At 44.0% G+C, this 20,122-nt stretch overlaps 1 pseudogene across 1 annotated transcript in view; it reads left to right on the forward strand.

The window, feature by feature from the left end:
* The window catches only part of LOC308164281 (putative RNA-binding protein 46), an 11,189-nt pseudogene extending 4,255 nt beyond the window's left edge, over positions 1–6,934 (forward strand). The window contains exons 6-8 of the transcript in view: positions 1–45; positions 1,925–2,027; positions 6,573–6,934. The exon at positions 1–45 is cut by the window's left edge and continues 776 nt beyond it. The product of the transcript in view is annotated as a putative RNA-binding protein 46 (transcript). The remainder of the gene's footprint in view (positions 46–1,924; positions 2,028–6,572) is intronic.
* Positions 6,935–20,122: the final 13,188 nt, after the last annotated feature.

Raw genomic sequence — 20,122 nt, forward strand, 5'->3', positions numbered from 1 at the left:
TACTCCACCCCCGGGCTGGACGGCAAGCTGCTGCTCATATACAAGGTCTGTCTGTCTGGCTGGCTGCCTCTCTGGCTGGCTGCCTCTCTGTCTGTCTGGCTGGCTGGCTCTCTGTCTGTCTGGCTGGCTGGCTGGCTGGCTGGCTGGCTGGCTGGCTGGCTCTCTGTCTGGCTGGCTGGCTGGCTGGCTCTCTGTCTGGCTGGCTGGCTGGCTCTCTGTCTGTCTGGCTGGCTGGCTGGCTGGCTGGCTCTCTGTCTGTCTGTCTGGCTGGCTGGCTCTCTGTCTGTCTGGCTGGCTGGCTCTCTGTCTGTCAGGCTGGCTGGCTGGCTCTCTGTCTGGCTGGCTCGCTGGCTTTCTGGCTGGCTGGCTGGCTGAATGTGTGTCTCTGTGTCTGGCTCTCTGGTTGGTTGCCTCTGTCTGTCTGGCTGGCTGGCTGGCTCTCTGGCTGGCTGGCTGAATGTGTGTATCTGTGTCTGTCTGTCTGTCTTTGTGTCTGTCTGTCTTTCTGTCTCTGTTTGTCTCTGTCTCTGTGTCTGTCAGGCATGATAATCGCTCACCTTTCGGCGAAATTCGCCGTTTTGAATCCAAAATAGGTGACCTACCTGAATCCGATGAGAATATATTTGGAGGGGGGGCGGGGGGGGGGGGTTGCTGTGGAGCGGAGTGATGTCATTCAACTTGTGTTTACAGTTGGGCTACTAGGCTACTTGTTTTTAGCCTAGCCTAGCCATTGAAGGCTACATTGCTAGTGTAGGAATACGCCATAAGCGATGGGATCTAACGCTGGCGGGCAGTGATCCTCAGGTTTTGATGTGAGCAGTTAACACATTTCATTGGTCCCTGTTTTCCAAGAGTCTGAGGTTGAGATTTACTTGGGTGTGTTTGAGGCATTGCCGCTGGGCAAAAGATGTGTGGGCCATACTTTTGCAGAGTTAACTGACTGGTAAAGGAAACCTGGTCTCCTCTCCCTATGGAAGACAGCCTCGACACTTGCGAGTGTGGCAGAACCTGCAGCTAAAAAACGAGGCTACTGCTCTAATTGACACGGTGGCTAAAGATGCCTATTAGTACAGTAGAGAAAAAACGAACAAATCCTTTATACATTTTTTGTGTACCGGTATTTGGCCGTTTTTATTTCGGGTAGGCTATAACTAGACTATTGGTAAACATTGTAATTGGACTGAACAGCTATACTGTACATGCGTGCGCCGCTCTAATGCGTGCGCAGGGTTTTAGTAATAATAATAATAATAACTTTTATTTGTATAGCAATTTTCCTGCAAACGTTGCAGCTCAAAATGATTTAATCATTATATAATCATAATTTAATTATTTAGTCATTTAAAAGCAATATTAAAAAGATGGGTTTTTAGTCTTGACTTGAAAATATTTGCTGAGGTTGGCATCCCTATTGTACACTGGCAGTGCATTCCACAATCTGGGTGCATAAAATGAGAATGCAGCCTCACCAAATCTCTTCTTTTGTACATGAGGTACACAGAGAAAGCCAGCGTCAGAAAACCTGAGAGCTCTATTGGGCTGATATGCTAGCAGAAGGTCTTTCAGATATTCTGGTGCTGTGCCAGTGAGAGCTTTATAAACATAGATATAGCGGCATGCCTTTTTCTGTTGTGCATTATTGTTATGTTAGCCTAATGTAATTATTCAGGAGACATTCATGACAGTCTGTCTGTCTGTCTGTCTCTGTGTCTGTCTGTCTCTATGTCTGTCTGTCTCTGTCTGTCTCTGTGTCTGTCTTTGTCTGTCTGTCTGTCTGTCTGTGTCTATCTGTGTCTGTCTGTCTCTGTCTGTCTCTGTCTGTCTCTGTCTATGTCTGTGTCTGTCTCTGTCTGTGTCTGTCTGTCTGACTCTGTGTCTCTGAGAGAGATGGTCACCGTGTGTTGATGCCTGTGTTGTCCACTAGGTGGTGATCTCTCCAGCGAGGAGCAGCTTCATGCCTGACAAGGTGTGCGGCGTCCTGGAGGATGCCAAGGAGCTGGCCGCTCAGAACGTCTTATGGAACCTGGGTACACACACACGTACACACACACACACACACACACACACACACACACACACACACACGTACACACACACACACACACACACACACACACACACACACACACACACACACACACACACACACACTAGGGATGTACCCGAATACAAATAAGTTATTCAGGAAAGCACATATAATGCGATGGAAACACATACAGCTTCTACCCGAAGTTGCTTGTTATTATTCTGAAAAAAGCCATTGACATGTCTGTTCGTCAGCCATTATTTTTCTTCAAATCCTTTCATATCATTGTGAATGGTCACAAGATAAAAATGCCCATTCTGTTTGCAACATAGGACTTTGATTCCACTAACTAGTCTTTTCATTTACTACACATTTTGGAAAAGTGATCACTATTCAGTAGCCGTCCCCACCAAGTCAGCGCTGCCTCGATGCGAAACTCTTGCATTGGAAGTAGTAATTCACATTTCCCTTGCGAACTGCAGTGATGTTAACACTTCAAGAAACGCGAATGCAGCATCATTGGAATTTAAGATGATTCCCTTCAACTGAAGGATATTTTTCTATATATCTTTAATGTAAATCATTTCTATTTCCAATGCAAAACAGAATCTTTCAGTTTCAATTTTTTGTTTTTTTTTGTTTCTGGTTGTTCAACGTCCCCCAGTTAAAGGGCTGGTGGTGGGATTCAAAGCTTAGTTTAGTTTAAAAAAATAAAAGGAGAGAGAGAGATAAAACATACAGTATGATGATGGGGTGATGATGTTAATTATAAACCAATATGAATTGAACCAATAATGATTGAAGGCACAAACATTGCATTGCCAATGAATATTAGATTAGAAGCTACAAATTTTGCCTGATTGAATCTGACTTCCGGTATAAACCACGCCCACTTCTGGTCTTCTATCCGAATACAGATACAGATACAGATAACTTTGTAGGTTGAACAGATACAGATACAGATAATGTTGTAGGTTGAACAGATACGGATACAGATAATGATGTCTCTGTACACCACTAACTAGGGCTGTCCCAAACGACAATTTTTCGATTAGTCGATTACTCTAACGACTAATTTAATGATTAGTCTAACGATTATTTTTTTGCTGTTCGATTAATGTATCACTTAATTTCCCCCCAAATAATGGCTGTATTGTCTCTCTCTGTTTAACAGTGTCTTTATAAAGCACTCTGGGTAATAGTTGCTGCTCTTATAAAACAAAGCAGTGTGTGACATGCACATTACTCAGACGGCCGCCCCTTTAAATGATCAGCTGATGTATGGGGGCTGTCTGTGGGCCCGCAATTAAACACACACCTTTAATTCGGCGACCTGCTACTACTACTACTACTGTAACTGCCTCTGTCAAACAGCCCCAGACACAGGGCAGACTCACTGCTATGTTTAGCCAACTTGAATGCCAACATGGCCATCAGGGTTTCTCCTGGCTCAAAATGAGGCGGAGGTGGTACCAGTGGTGTTTGACATCGGGGGGGACCCATGAAGCAGGGCTGTCTGGGGGTCCTTAAACATCAAATACTTAATTTCTTGCATTCTGGTGAATTGATATGCACCAATTTGTGCCCTTTCTGCATCAATTTATGGTGGAAATGTCATTATTTATGTAAAGGAAAACACAATATTCAGGCACCAGATGACCATTCAAAATAGAATGTAATATAATGCAATATAAGGCTCTCATGCATTCTGTACTTTCAAATATGTATTCTCCTTGAGCAGTCAACATCAACTATCAGCTATTTCGCTAGCAAACACGAAAGCTAACTTATTTGCGAAACAGCGCCCCCGCCACCACGTCGGCGCAGTGCCGCAATTGCAGTCAGAAATGACAGAAACGCTTGTAGAAAATACGACCGTCAGTTTGTCGAGAGCTGGAGGCTGTTGGGAATTTGTATTAAAATCACTAGAAGTGATAAATCATGTACTATGTGCTCATTTAAATAATATGTGAATGCGGTCAGTTGAGAACAATAGGAAGGTCACGCAAAGCCAAAAGAGAGGTTCTGTTTTTGAGCGACAAGAAGAAATACAAGCTCCTGACTAAAAGAACGTTTTATGATTCAAACTGCCTGTAAATTACTTATTTTTACCTATGTGCTAACAACCATTTTACACCTGCTGTTATAATATTCTATTTTTCTGTACTTTCATAACTAATGATTAATGATAAGTCTATTCTTCTAACTTGTAAATCGAATCCTAATATTACTGTGTAACTTCAATAGTTGTGTTTTCACAAGACATTCTGATAAGGACACTGACACAATGCTCTGCTCATACAAAGTACGATATCACCATGGGAACGGGAGGCCAGCAGGACACACTGCTGATAACACACAGTACACTCTCGCGCACCCACACAGAGAGAAGTTGAAGGCCATGCTAACGAGCAGCTGCAACGGATTTTGTACGGACAATTGGAAAACTACTAGATAGGGGGGGGGGAGGCACCACCCAGCCCCAAATGTTAAATCAAATGTATAAAGGACTATGTACGGAGGTGAGAGGGACTCTTGTTTTTAGTGGAGCCACTGCAGTTAACTTGTTGACGGCTAGCTGAGATAGGCCTGCAGAGGTGAAGCTAGATAAGACACTTTTCCATGGAAATGAACTATTATTGCTTGCTGATGTGCTTGAATAAATATTATCTTAATGAACAGTTCAGTAGTGGTGCCTAATATTTGATTGGATCATATCATCTTAAGAAGTGATATCAAGGACGTCTCGTTGAGATTAAACGAACTCGCTTGTAAGTGACGACTCAATTAAATCGATTCTGGAGAAGTTGATCGCCTTACAAAATTGGTGACCCCGACGTGATCTTCAACGGGATGCAAGGAGGAGTGGGCGAGGCTGGATTCGGACTGAGCACTTCCACGGTACCAAGACAAAAGAGGTGAGCAGAGCCATTTAATGAAATCTGCTTAGGTAGACAATAGTGTTTTAGGTGGAAAGTGCTGGGCCTGAATCGTGTGTCAAACCCATTCTGATCTGTGTCTTTGAAGATCCGTCACAAAGTAAGGATAATCATTAATTAAATTGACATTCTATACATTATTGAACACCACTGTCTGATATTTAAGCACATCTTGTATTAACGTGTAATAGACCCGCCGAGGTCTAAAGAAGGGACAGTAGCTAAGTCCTGGAAATAAAAAGGGGTAACCAGCCCCCAGGATAGACCCGCCGAGGTCTAAGGTAAGGAAAGACACGACAGTCCTGGATATTAAGAGGTAACCAGCCCCCAGGATAGACCCGACGAGGTCTAAAGAAAGGACGGTGTCCCGAAGGTTGAAATACCTTGCAAACCAAGTGAGGAGTGTAGGACATTGGGAGTAGGGTAGCGTTCACGGCAGGACTGCAGTCCGGTGAAGGTCCTATATTAGCGTGCCTCCTCTCACAGCGGGCGCTAAAATAATTGTGACGTTAGGATTATAAGGTTCTATCATAATTTTAGTAAAAATTGAGTTTTTTGCATAATCTGATCCATTAAGTGGTTTATTAATGTGTGGTGGTATTTTTAAAATGTTGACATTTTGAGTGGGTAATTCATAAAATACAAAGGTTCCATCTCACAAAACATAATGGAATGTAAAAACTTGACGCTCAGTGTCTCTGAACTACCCTAAACGGAGATAGAACCTTATAATTCTAAACTCATGCAAAGGTGTTACGTAATATTGTATGTAAATCATAGTTGGAATTGTTATTATTATTGTAATTATTACTATTAAAAGGGATAGTTGAGTGAGGCGCCCTGGAGCAACTGGGGGGTGTTCCATCGGCGTCGCTGGGGGAGAGTCCGGGTTTGGTCTGACGGGTCTCGCGAGAGTTCCTAAAAATATCCAGGCATATTCTGGGTCTCGCGGGAGTTGTCGGAGGTGGGCCGGGTTTTTTCCTTTGGCGGCGTTGATGGGGGGCCCCCCCCTGGTCTAGACTGAGTGCTCCCTGGCTTGGTATATCACTCAAATATCACTTGCAAACTTTGTAAAATATGTTATGCCTCGTTCAAGGTGTTTAAAGAAGTGTTGTGCTGCGGGTGTGACCCACCATTGAAGCGCAGACAGCAGGAAAAAAAAAAGCTCACTAGGAGTGTCTCTGTTGACGCACGGTGATGTATGTCTCACGGGTTGTATAATAGTAGTATTTTTGGTGTGTTCTGATATTGACATATTGGGTGAGGGTGGTTTTGTTTAGTTGTTCAGTTTGTTTAGTATTGGTTGGCAATAATAATATTGATGATAAGGGTGGCAGCATAGCCACACGATACAGTGAACCTTCAGTAGAATGACTATCTAGATGAGCAGATAATGCAGAACACATAAGACATAGTATATAGTATACATAGTATATATTATATAAGACATAATACATAGAGGACCGACAAGATAGATACACACAGATATAATATAAGACCTTAATTAATTCAGAAGAAAGAAAAACCGACGAGACCGAGGAGAAACAGGCCGTGCAGCGTGAGAGGTTGTTGAAAATGCAGGTGACCGTAGTTGTGGCTACGACAAGGAAGAAGGAATGTAAAGAATGCAAGATATTGGTCCAGCTTGGAGAGGTGCCGCAGGCCTCTGCAGCACCACAGCCCCCGGCTCAGTACCAATCCTTCCCCGAATATCAACAGAGAGGCGGAGGGAGAGGACGTGGGCGAGGAGGCCGCAGGAGAGGCCGTGGAGGACCAAGAACACCAGGAGCAGGTGCCTGCCACACATGTGGAGGAACAGGACACTGGAAGAAGAAATGCCCTAACCAAGGGGGCCAACAGCAGTCATGGGGACCAACGCAGCAGCAGCAATGGCAGCCCCAGCAGTTTCGACCCCCCACACAGCAACAGTGGGGGGGCCCGATGCCAGGCCAACCGGCCCCAACCATAATGGCCCCCATGATGAATCAACCACAAGGAGGGGCTCCTTATGGTCAAAGCCTATAGGGATGCCCGGGAGGCGAAAGAGGAACCTACCACTTCCACCCGAACGAAGAACCAATGATTGAAATACTGGTGGGAGGAGAGAAAAACAGTTCATGGTAGATACTGGAGCAGCAGCGTCCACCATGACAAACCACAAGGGTAGAGTTCCTCCTCTGTCGGAAAATCTGGCCATGACGACAGTAGGCTACTCCGGACAGGCACAGACACAGAAATAAACAATCCCCCTAGAAACAAAAATAGGCCACCAGAAATTGTCACACAACTACCTGTTCGCTCCCCAATGCCCCGTAAACTTAATGGGGAGGGACCTGTTATGTAAATTGAACGCGGAGGTAACTTGTGGACCAGACGGATTAACAGTAACACTTCCCGGCGGCAGGAAAGTCACCGGGGAAGCCCAATGCAGAATACTGATAATGAGAGATTGGTGGACCCCTTATGGTTTGGAGATGGTTAAGAATTTCATCTCAGACTGTGATGTGTGCAATAAGCACAACCCAAAAACAGTACTTAAATGCCCAATGGGCACATATCCAGTGCCTCCCTGCCCATTTCGAGAGATATGTATTGACTTCACGGACATGGGATTAGACAATAGAGTACAAGGCAAAAGATACTTGTTGGTGGTGATTGATAGGTTTTCAAGGTGGCCTGAAGCATATCCGTGTAAACGGGAGGATGCTGCGTCTGTACTAAAGTGCCTCTTACAGGATTTCATACCACGGTTTGGCTTCCCTACAATGATACACTTTGATAATGGGTCACATAAAAATAAAATAAAAGTCCATATGGCTGCAATTGAGACAGCAATGGGGATTAAGCATCGATTTGGTTCAGTCTACCACCCCCAGTAGTCACAGGGTTAGGGTTATGTTGAGAGGGATAACCAATCTATTAAAAGAAAGCTTGCCGACATGATACAGAGACAGAGGGAGGTGGCTTGAACCCCCTCTCCATGAAAATGAATATATGTCAAAACTCTAACTAATCTCAATCGAGTTTTCTCTTCACAGGAACTGAATGCTGCGGAGAAAGCAGACAACGGCAAAACAGACTCCTATTTTAGACCCAGGCGACGTGGTGGACAAGACCGTGGGAGGTATATTGACCACCTCACACGCTGTCAGAGTCGAAGGTAAACCGGGTACAGGGTGGCCTCTCTTGTCACACTGTACCAAAGCAGACCCACCACATGTATAACATTTTCAAATTCCTGGCGACTCTGTCAGCATGCACTAAGCCTCAAATAATGTGGAAAGTAACACAACAAGTGGACTATTAATCCATGATATTAGCGATCACCTGCCTGTCTTTTCATTTTATGAATGTAATTATAGAAAGAAGAGGGAGTTAAAGGAAATGACATACAAGACAGTAGAACTGAGGAATCCATATCTGCTTTTAGAAATGAGTTATTAAAATGGAATTAGAAGAGTATATATGAAGAATCAGATGTGGACAAAGCGTATGGGTTATTCCTAGAAACATTTAAAGTTCTATATGACAAAAACTGCCCACTAAAACAATGTAGCAATAAGAATACATATTCTGAAAATCTGTGGATGTCCAGGGGCATTCAAAATGCATACAAGAAAAAGTATACTCTATAAAGTGTATGTATAAAGCATGAAACAAAGGAGGCAGGGGTTACATATAATAAATACAAAAAACAAACTAATTAGTATTATGAGAATATGTAAGAAAGATTATTATACCAGATTATTAGATGAGAATTAGGGAGGGGATTGGGCACCCCGAACCTAGTTCTCAACAGGCGGCGGTGGAATTGCAAAGTTCCGAGGGCACGTTAAAGACTCTATATAGTGCTGGGGAGAGGACTGAAGGCCCCCGTGTCTGATGAAGTATGAATGAACATACTACCGTGGTACCGTCTAGTCGGCGCAGCTGTCGCATCTAGGTGTGTGGGCAGTGCGTGGTACGTGGGCGACAGCCCACACCTAGCGGGATGTGAAGGGAAGTCACACCCGTGAACAGGCAAGGCTGGTGTAAACGGTCAAAGTTTCTAGACCCATAGCGAAGTGGGCTAGGGATCAGACCGTCGGTTCCCAACTGGGCGGCCAATCACCGCTACAGGGTTGGTGTTTAGACACTGACTGGGGATCGCTATCGACTGGGTCACCGGCCGGTTGGGTCGCAAAAGCCTTAAACCATAGGGAAATGGTGGCTGCGCTCAGCTCAATGTACAGTCAGGCCACTATAAGCTGAAACCGAATGCGTTAGTAAGCGAGCAGTGCTTTCCGTGATCAGAGCTCTGAAAAGGAGACGTCTGGGAAGCGGAAGGGGTGGAGGTAGACTGACTCTGACCCAAGAAGGGGTTGGAGGGCAGTAAACCTCCATCGGAAAGGGTTCCAGCCTGAGACTGCGCCCTGGGAAGAGGGGAGGTCTGAAGGAACAAAGTGAAAAAATAATGTTAAAGGAACAAAGTAGAACATTTTACAGACAATGACGGGAAAATTAGCCTTATAAATTAGGTGGTGGATGGATTTAAGAAAAAATAAAATAAAAATATATATATATATATATACAGTATATATAAGTATATATATGTTGTTGATATGGGGCCAAAACTAGTTAAAGAAATAAACGGCACTGGAAAGAGATTTGCTGAGGAGGACTGTGGAGAGAGAATCACTGACTCAATATCGATGGGAACTATAGGAAAACATAAACATATTTTACTGATATACTGATATGGTAAACAAATGTATGAACAAAACTTCAACAGATAAACACCTCTTCACCAATTACAGACCGGTATCCTTATTATAACAGTTAGAGTTAGGGTTAGGGTTAGAGAAACTATATGATGAAAGACTGGCCAATTTCATTGAAAAACATCAACTACTAATGGATAGTCAGTATGGTTTTAGAACAGCTAGATCTACTGCCATGGCATTAATGGAGCTAGTAGAAGCAAATAACAACTTGTACAGAGAGAAAGAAATATGCATTGGGCATATTCATTGACCTTAAAAAAGCATTCGACACAATAGATCATGAGATTCTACTTTAAAAAAAAAAGGACAGGTATGGTGTCAGAGGGGTCGCACTTGAATGGCTTAAAAGCTATATTAGTAATAGACAGCAATTTGTTCAAATAGGCCAGAACAATCAAGGTGCTTAAATATTACCTGTGGTGTAAAATGCTGGGTTGAGACAAACAAGCTATCATTAAATCTGAATAAAACCAAATTCATGCTATTTGGAAATTGCAATATAAATACAGAACTCCATCTGGAAATTGAAAATGTCTAAATCAATAGAGTATATGAAATCAAGTTTTTGGGTGTCTTAAACTGTATGTCCGACTGCCTACAGAGCTTAGCAATATTGCCCGCTTCCTATCCGCATCCGTAATCCCATTTGCAATGAAAAAATGTCCCAAAACTTCGACATACTCCTCCGACGTCTGGGTGTTACTGTCAAAAGCAGTGAGTGTTCCGACCATCATGGTAGCCATCTCGACGTCTGGGTTATCACTATTAGCTCCCTCGTCCTCCGACATTAGCCGAGTTGTCCGCGTTCTAGAACTCACAAGTTGTTCGTCTTTTCCACAACTTCCTCCAAGTTCACCGTTTATCTCGTCGCCAGATGTGATATCTTCCTAATATAATAATGATGAGCGGACAGCGGGTAAACATTAACTGGTTTATAGTAATAAGTGCAGAGCATTACAGAGCATGGCCGTTCCCCACATTAGACTAACCCGGAAGCTATACTGCCCCCCCACGGGACCTTCCTGACCCGGCAGATAACCTCTACTACAATTACTGCGCAACGCAACACAGCGAGCGGGACGCACTTTACCGTTTACTCCGGGTGCAGGCTAATAGCTAATAGCATTCAGGCACGCGGGAAGGTGTTTAGACTGGGGGTGCTGAGGTGCTGTCTATATACGCTACAGGGAAAAAATTTGCCAGGGAAAAAATTATAACGATTTCTCTCCCTCCCTCCCTCTCGCTGATTGCTCGTTCGCTCACACGCACACAGTGGCATAACGACGGGCCCCAATGCACGGGCAATAATAGTTAAGCACGCACGCACCCACACACTACAAAGACGTAACGTTAAATATTTTACCAACAATGTGTTGGAATTTACAGTAATTTCCACTCAGCTCACAGTGTCCCACAATGTCCACAAACATGATGTTGACCATTATTACAGACAGCACTCCATCTCGATTGTTATTGCCTCTTAACGGAAGCCCTTCGCTGCCTAAGAATCGGATGGATCTGAATATCAGTTCTAGTTTCTGGCCGTCTGTTGCTCTTTCTCAACAACGTCCGACAGTAGAGCATTAATGGGAGTGTTGTTAAGCGAAGCAAGCAATCTCACCGATTCTGAATGTATGTCAGACATCTCGTGTTGGCTAAACTTACAAAAGCCTCCTACTGTAAATGCACTTGTCTTTCTGTCGTGGTGCCTTAACCCCTTCTCTATATAGCTTTACTGCAAGATAAGCAAAGAACAGGGTCTCTTTCAGTGACATAATGCAACCATTTCCACCTGGTAAACCAGGTTTTTTGAAATGAAATGAAACTCGAATGTCTCTGTTCCAATTTTCCTCCCAGGAAAACGTATGTCTGGTCGACACGGCTCGTCAAACGGGGGTGGGGGTGGGGGTGGCGGGACCCCTGGTCTGTGTTGGCTAGGGCTAACGTAAGCCTCAGACCTGCTAGGTCCTGCTGCTACACTGGATGGGGTAACAGCCTGGTGGTGGTCCGTGGGCAAAGTGGAAGAAGGCCCTGCCCCTGCATCAGCATCTTCTTCCAACTCCACTTCAATTGTTCTGGCTGATTTAGCATTTTTGCTAAAGAACTCAGAGATTCGTTTTTGCGCCAAGTTGCACCTGCACCTGATAGTTAGCTAACTCGGATGTCAAGTCCCTAGCAAGATATGACCATGTGATCACTAACATTAAAACTAACAAACACATGTTTACATTTATTACAAAAAACACATTTATTTTTATTCCCAAAAGCAACAATAGTTATTATATTGTTTTAAATTATTGTTTGAATAATATTTTTATTTTTTTAATTCAGGCAGGAGGAGCTCCTTCTGCCTGCCGCTAGGGGGTGCTGCAGCACCCTCAGCACCCCCCTTCCCGCGTCCCTGATAGCATTGGTGGCTAACGAAAGCTAGCCCGGCAACGGAGCAAAACACTCGCCGAAACTTCTTCAAACTTCTTTATTTATGTTATATCCTGAGGACTAGGGAACCTCACCTGTATAACATACACTCAGACAACGGTTGTAACTTGAATATTTATTGCTATCTACTGTGGAGCCCCACGTTAGATCAACCTAACAGTAGGGGAGGAAGGGGTTGGCTCATCATATTTCGGCCACTAGGTGGCGCTGTCGCGAACGTCTTCACACGGGTTGGTTGTCACGCTCATCATATTTCGGCCACTGGGTGGCGCTTACGCGAAATCTCTTCTCTGGATATAAGACAAGCAACAACATGAGGTAGGAGGATATTTTGTGTTTTTCATGTCAAATTGTAAATATTCAGCACTTCATTCTTTTTCCTTCTATGCTTGAACACAATGGGTTTATAACAAAACAATTATTACCATAAAAAAGTATAAAGGGAAAGCTATAGATTAGATTGTTTCTAGCTAGCTAGTGAGTTGTTCAATGGTTGTTAGCCCTGTTGCCCTGTTGGCCCTGTTGCTAGCAATTCCAGTTGGAATTCGAAAAAAAACATGGCAACAGTGAATACATCACACATACCCTTTTACAAGATAACAATAACTCCTGATAGGTAAAATATTCTCTAGTTTTTATTTTTCTCACAGACCTTCCATTCCTTCCATTATGGATAAGGTAAGATAAGACAATAATAAGAAAGTAATCTGTGAAGTCATACTGAAATATCAGCAACTGATAAGAAAATAATGAATTAACAAAATAATTGGAAGAGAATAACTGGTTGTCTAGTGAGAATCTCCATTCATTGAAAGGCCCTGTGTTGTGTGTTGCTATTTCAGAGCGATGGAAAGCATGGCTGTGGCCTTCGCAGGCATTCTGTGCCCTCCAAGAGACGGGATGACTATGTGAACCAGCTCAGTCTGAGTAGAAGAAAGCTCTTCTCTGCTGAGGTGAAGACCCCCAACCAGGGACAAGGGCCTAGTGGAGACCAGGTCCGACAGGGGATCAAACAGTTCTTCCTTGGACTGAGCTCTGTAATGGCTGAGGTACAGTCACATCCCATAATGTATAGGAACGGTTCTTAAACTTTTTGTCTGGTGACCGACCCCCTTCCCAACCCACTGATTTGATAACATACTGTCATGGCTGACCTCCCTCAAGTGTTAACCACTGCATAAAACGGAAAGCAGAAGCTGAGATGTAACTAGGGTTGGGTACCGTTTGGTTTTATCCGATACCGGTGCCAAATCGGTACTTTAAAAACGGCACCGGTACCGAAACGGTACTTAAATCTGTACTTTTGATATAAAAAAAAGAAAATGACTGACACGATTTTCCGAGTGCACGCCATTAATGCCGAGCGGCGATGTTTTATATAAGGTGATCAAATACCAACATATCCTGATGCTACAGCTGCAGCAGAACATGGGGAACTACAGCACTGAACATAGGTTACCGTATAATATACATGTGACTGACAGATCCGCCCAAGACACTGACACACACACACACACACACACACACACACACACACACACACACACTGAAAGATAATCAGCTAATTGAATATGAAGTACACAAGAGTACACACAGAACCGGGAACGCGCATACAGCACTGAACAACATCCGTAGAATATAAACTTGTGACTGACAGTCACATACACACACACACACACTGTTACACACCCGAAGGTAGTAACAAATAAGGGAGTCCACACATGCGTTTAAATGATACAATTAAAGTTTTATTTACTTAAATGAAAAAAAATAAACTAAATAACATGTATATGATTATGGATAAGAATCAGTAGTGTATGCCATGAGTGAATGGTTGTAGAATGTATGTTGTATGTGTAAGGTGTATGAATGTATGTAGTGTAAAACTAAAAGGCCCCAAAAACCAGGTACCCAGAGACCTTACCAACAGAACCCAAATCATAAGGAAGAGAGAGAGAGAGCTGAGGACACCCCTCTCATATATACATCCCCAGCTCCCCAAACCCAGGTGACACCACTCAACCTAACGACCCACCCACTCTGCCCAGGCTCCAGCCACAGCCAATATGCAGGCAGAGTGGGAGGCGTCACATCCCCCCCCTAAAAAACATGGTTCCCCACTATACTAATCAAATAACTATAAACTTTGTCCCCACCCCCCCACAATAAGTAAACCCAAAATGCATCAATAATGCCATGTCCTACTCCTTCTCCTCACCACCCTGCTTCCACTCTCAGCAACCTCGGACCCCAGGAGCCATTTAAGAGAGTCCCCACTCCCACTCTCAGCAACCTCGGACCCTAAAAGCAATTTAAGAGAGTAAACAAACCGGCTAGCATGAAAAGGGAAAAAAAAACAGGCAAATCAACAAAACACAAGCAAAACATTTAAAGAAATTAAGGCTTCATAGTACACAGCGTCTTATCTTGTGCACCTCCTATGGCCACAAACAACCTGCGTCGAAAACCATCGACATAGACACCAATCTCATCCGGCGACATAGATAGAAATTGTTCAAGTAACATACAATTAACCACACCAATTACCCCCTCTGCCCCCTGAGTGGTACTTGGCGCGTCGCGCAAACGAATCTATCGAACCAGTGTCCCGCAGTATCTTTACCGGCAGCCGATGTTCACTGCCCTGCAACGACACAAACCCATCAGAAATAAACGACCGATACTTTTCCAAACACGGTACCGACGGCAACGCCACTGGATCGAATGAATTGGCCAGTAACGCCGGTTTCACCTGTGTGTTAGGGAATCTATTGTTTGCTTTTAATACTGGACATTCCCGTACCCAATGCCCAACCCCTTTGCAATAGTGACACAGTGCGCCGTCAACATTCACATCAGAGTAAAAATTCGGACGAGGAGAAAAACTCTCCCTTCGAACTCTCTCCGTACCTGGCCCACTACCATTACCTTTGCGAATCAACACATATTCATCGGCCAGGACGGCTGCGTCACTCGCCGTCTTCGCCTTCTGCTCTGTAATATAAGTTGCCACATTATTAGGTAACGAGTTCTTAAACTGTTCCAATACCATCAGGTCACACAGTTGCTCAAAAGTTTCTACCCCAGATGCCGAACACCACCGGGTAAACGGGATAACCAGATCACGTGCAAACTCAACGTGAGACTGCTTATCTCCCTTTGTCCATGTTCGGAACCGCTGTCTATATGCTTCCGGTACCAGCTCATAGGCTCTAAGCACCGCTGACTTAATACGTTCGTAACATTTACAATCAGCGGGACCCAACGCAGAGTAAGCTTTCTGGGCTTTACCGGTAAACACACATTGTAACAGTATTGCACGATCCTCATCAGGCCAGTTTCTACCGTCCGCCAAACGCTCGAATAATAAAAAGAATGTATCTAGGTCATCTTCATTAAATGGTGGAAGCAGACGCAACCGTCTCGTTAAATCACTCTCTGTAGCTGCCCCCAACAGGTCGACCCCATCCTCCGATGACCTGGGCAGCCTACCCTCGTTGATCATACGTAGTCTCTCGTGTTCTAAATCTACTTTAGCAAGCTCAGTCCTTTGTTTGATCTTTTCAAGCTCCAACTGTGTCTGCGTAGATTCCAACTGTAACTGCGTCTGTGTTTGCTTCAAAATCAAAAGCTCTTTCTGTTGTTCAAATGTTAACGTGGTAAACACACCAGACTGAACTTCCTCCGTTGGTTTGAGAATACCTCCCACTACCAACCCAGATTTTAAACTGGCCATGACATCTTCCTTTAGTCTTTTACTAGGAATTTCAATCTCATAATGTTCCGCAATAGACAACAACTGGTCCTTAGTACACCGATCCAATAGTTCTACTGATGGTGACCTCACAAACTCCTCTATAATTGAGGCCATAGTAACCTATGCAACCAAAGAAAAAAACTAAATCACAAACCCTAACACTGAGACCATCAAACTGCGATAACCAAGTATAAGACAGACAGCCCACTTTACCTGGAACTTCCCCAGCCCTAACTTAAAAATAACTACCTAACTAACTCAAACCCTAGTCTTCGTGCCGCTACTGGTGGGAGGTATTTATGCACTAAATCCCAGTGGGCAGAAGAGAACACTGCAAAACAGCGCCCCCTCCTGGACCATGGACGTGCCCCTGAGACAAATGCTCTACCCACGGTTGCAGCCACACTAAACCACCCAAGACAAATTCCCCTATTGGGAACAAGCCTATCTCTACCTAACAGGGGATTTAACGGTTCCTACCAAGTACACTGACTATCCCAACCCAGTATCGCAGTCCAACAACCTCACCTAAAGGAAATCTGGGGACAAACAATCTACCATATTTTCCGGACTATAAGTCGCGCTTTTTTTCATAGTTTGGCTGGTCCTGCGACTTATAGTCAGGTGCGACTTATATGTCAATATATACGAATATAATTTCATACTGACTGACATGAAGCAAGGAGTAAACATTACCGTCTACAGCCGACAGAGGGCGCTCTGGGCTTGTGACAACTATATGCTGTTCCTATTCCCCTGAAGAAGCTATCTAAAACATTAGCTTGTTGAAGCTAAGCAAACGGTAGCTTGGTGAACTTGTTTACTGGTAACTTGCTTGTTGGACTTGCTGGCTTGTTATGTTCATTTAGCCTATTCAGCCTCCCAGGTATGTTCTTTATGCTATTGTGTTGCTGAATAACTGTTAATGTGTTACGTTAACATACTGGACTTCTATTCAGCCTGTTGTTCTGTGTGCTATTGTGTAGTTGAATAAACTTGCCTTTCCAGATTAAATGTCTGTTCTTGGTCTTGGATTTGAAATATATTTGAAATATATTTCTAAATAAATGCGACTTATAGTCCAGTGCGACTTATATATGTTTTTTCCTCTTAATGTCGCATTTTTTGACTGATGCGACTTATACTCCGGAGCGACTTATAGTCCGGAAAATACGGTACTCTTCCACAACCAAACTCCAACAAAACAAACAGAGGAGAACAAATGAACACATGTGAAAACTCCCAACACTGGCAACCAATTAACCTACTGATTAACCAATCAATTAACCAAACAGCAAACCAAAACCAAAGAGAGCCAAACAGCTCTCACCGTAACCCAAACCAAAATTGCCAGTAAGAATCAATCAACAAACCAAGCAAACCATAAAAAGGTCCAACACAAAAGGACGAGCCCCCAATTTGTTACACACCCGAAGGTAGTAACAAATAAGGGAGTCCACACATGCGTTTAAATGATACAATTAAAGTTTTATTTACTTAAATGAACAAAAATAAACTAAATAACATGTATATGATTATGGATAAGAATCAGTAGTGTATGCCATGAGTGAATGGTTGTAGAATGTATGTTGTATGTGTAAGGTGTATGAATGTATGTAGTGTAAAACTAAAAGGCCCCAAAAACCAGGTACCCAGAGACCTTACCAACAGAACCCAAATCATAAGGAAGAGAGAGAGAGAGCTGAGGACACCCCTCTCATATATACATCCCCAGCTCCCCAAACCCAGGTGACACCACTCAACCTAACGACCCACCCACTCTGCCCAGGCTCCAGCCACAGCCAATATGCAGGCAGAGTGGGAGGCGTCACACACACACACACACACACACACACACACACACACACACAGAAAGATTATCAGCTCATCAATATGAAGTAGGCCTACATGAGTACACGCACAAAACGGGCTAATTAACTGTTTACACAAGTAAAATCACAGTGTGACAGTCAGATGAAGCATTCGGTAAACAATCAACAGCAAGGTAATGCATCAGCTGAGTTAAAGAAAACCAACTCTTACCTTTGATGACACCGACATGAGCCCTGCTTACCCGTACCTCCGCCGTTCTGTTCATGATGATTTTAGATTATTTTTGCACCGCGCATATTGCCCTGTAATTAGACCACGCGACCACAGCTTCCGTGTGTCTCTTATTGTCCAAATGTTCCCTGAATTTTAGCTGCATGTTTTTCCAGCATGTAAATCCGTTGTCAATAAAAATTTGACTCCAATTCTTTCCCCCTGCCAATAAAACGTTGTTAAGGTGATGGAGAGACGCAAAGGAGAGGGATTTCCTGAAATCCATATTTCCCGCTAAATTCAGACCAATCACAAAACTGTTTTGCAAGCACGTCGCCTCGCATACTCGCAGTTGTTGAGAGCGATTCAGTCTCGGATTACATGCACTGAGTGGGTTGCATATAACGTCCGTTTCGGACACCAGGGGGCGACAGAGGAACCGAAACGAGGCACCGAAATCTCTGTTGCAATTCGGTTCGGTAGGTACCGAATGTGAAGGTTTTCGGTACCCAACCCTAGATGTAACAAGCACAAGAGTTTATTGTTCAATACAAGAAGTGCAATGCAAAAAACATATATGCTTTGAAATAAGGCCCAAATAAGTGCAGTCCGTTTACCAAATCCATACAGACTAGACCTACTCTATTACCTAATGTCAGTACACCACAGATTTAGATTTTAATTTAACCCACTCTGTTAGCTAACAGTGGTGAAGAAGGGGCAAGTCTTTTTAGTAGTTGAGTCCATGGGGCACTTCATAATACATTCTCAGGAAGTGCTGGTCTCTCCTGTGCGGTAAAGTCTCATTGTCTCTCTCTCCATCCCTCTCTCTCCATCCCTCTCTCTCCATCCCTCTCTCTCCATCCCTCTCTCCAGGCTCAGGAGAGGAAGAGGAGGGGCGCTGAGCAGCGGAGGCCTTTACAGGGTCTCGAGGAGCCCCTTGAGGTAGAGCAGGTGCCGCATGGGGCCTCTCAGATGACATCTGATGACATCTGCCCTAGTGGAGACCAGGTCCGACAGGGAGGGGGCAAGGGAAGGAAACAAATGTCCTTCCTTGGACTGAGCTCTGTAATGGCTGAGGTACAGTCACATCCCATAATGTATAGGAACGGTTCTTAAACTTTTTGTCTGGTGACCGACCCCCTTCCCAACCCACTGATTTGATAACATACTGTCATGGCTGACCTCCCTCAAGTGTTAACCACTGCATAAAACGGAAAGCAGAAGCTGAGATGTAACAAGCACAAGAGTTTATTGTTCAATACAAGAAGTGCAATGCAAAAAACATATATGCTTTGAAATAAGGCCCAAATAAGTGCAGTCCGTTTACCAAATCCATACAGACTAGACCTACTCTATTACCTAATGTCAGTACACCACAGATTTAGATTTTAATTTAACCCACTCTGTTAGCTAACAGTGGTGAAGAAGGGGCAAGTATTTTTAGTAGTTGAGTCCATGGGGCACTTCACAATACATTCTCAGGAAGTGCTGGTCTCTCCTGTGCGGTAAAGTCTCATTGTCTCTCTCTCCATCCCTCTCTCTCCATCCCTCTCTCTCCACCCCTCTCTCCAGGCGGGCGCTGAGCAGCTGAGGCATTTACAGGGTGCCAAGGAGCCCCTTGAGGACAAGCACATCAACAACGCTTCCGTTCTCCCGGACCTCCGCAGCCCCCCCACCAGCCCCACCCTGACCATTCATCGCCATTCTGTCTCTGAGTACCAGGATCTCTACCACTCCGTGGTGGATCCCATGGTATATAATTCCTCTGGCCGCCCCCGCAGGATCAGCGAGGATCAAATAAAGGCCCTGGGCCTAAAGATCAAACAACGCCTCTGGGAGGAACTGTTCTGCCCCACCATAGACCATGAGGAGCAGCCGGACGGAAAGCTCCACTTCACTGAGACCTACGGTATCAAAAAGTGATCTATTCATTTATCCGAGAGCGACATTTATCGGAGAGCAAAATAAATTAACTTAAAGCTTTGATTACCTTAGTATGTTTGTTTGTGTAATGAGAGGTGAGCTAGTTCCGACAAAATGTTGTGATTTTGTGATTTTACAGTAGAACCTGGGATAATTTTATAACAATAAAACAAGACAGTCAATGAAAAATACATGGGCTTTGTGCATTGTAGTATAGAAGCCAAATGTG

The sequence above is a fragment of the Nansenia antarctica genome, assembly GCF_963989245.1.
Source record: "Nansenia antarctica genome assembly, chromosome: 8".
Lineage (NCBI taxonomy): Eukaryota > Metazoa > Chordata > Actinopteri > Argentiniformes > Microstomatidae > Nansenia > Nansenia antarctica.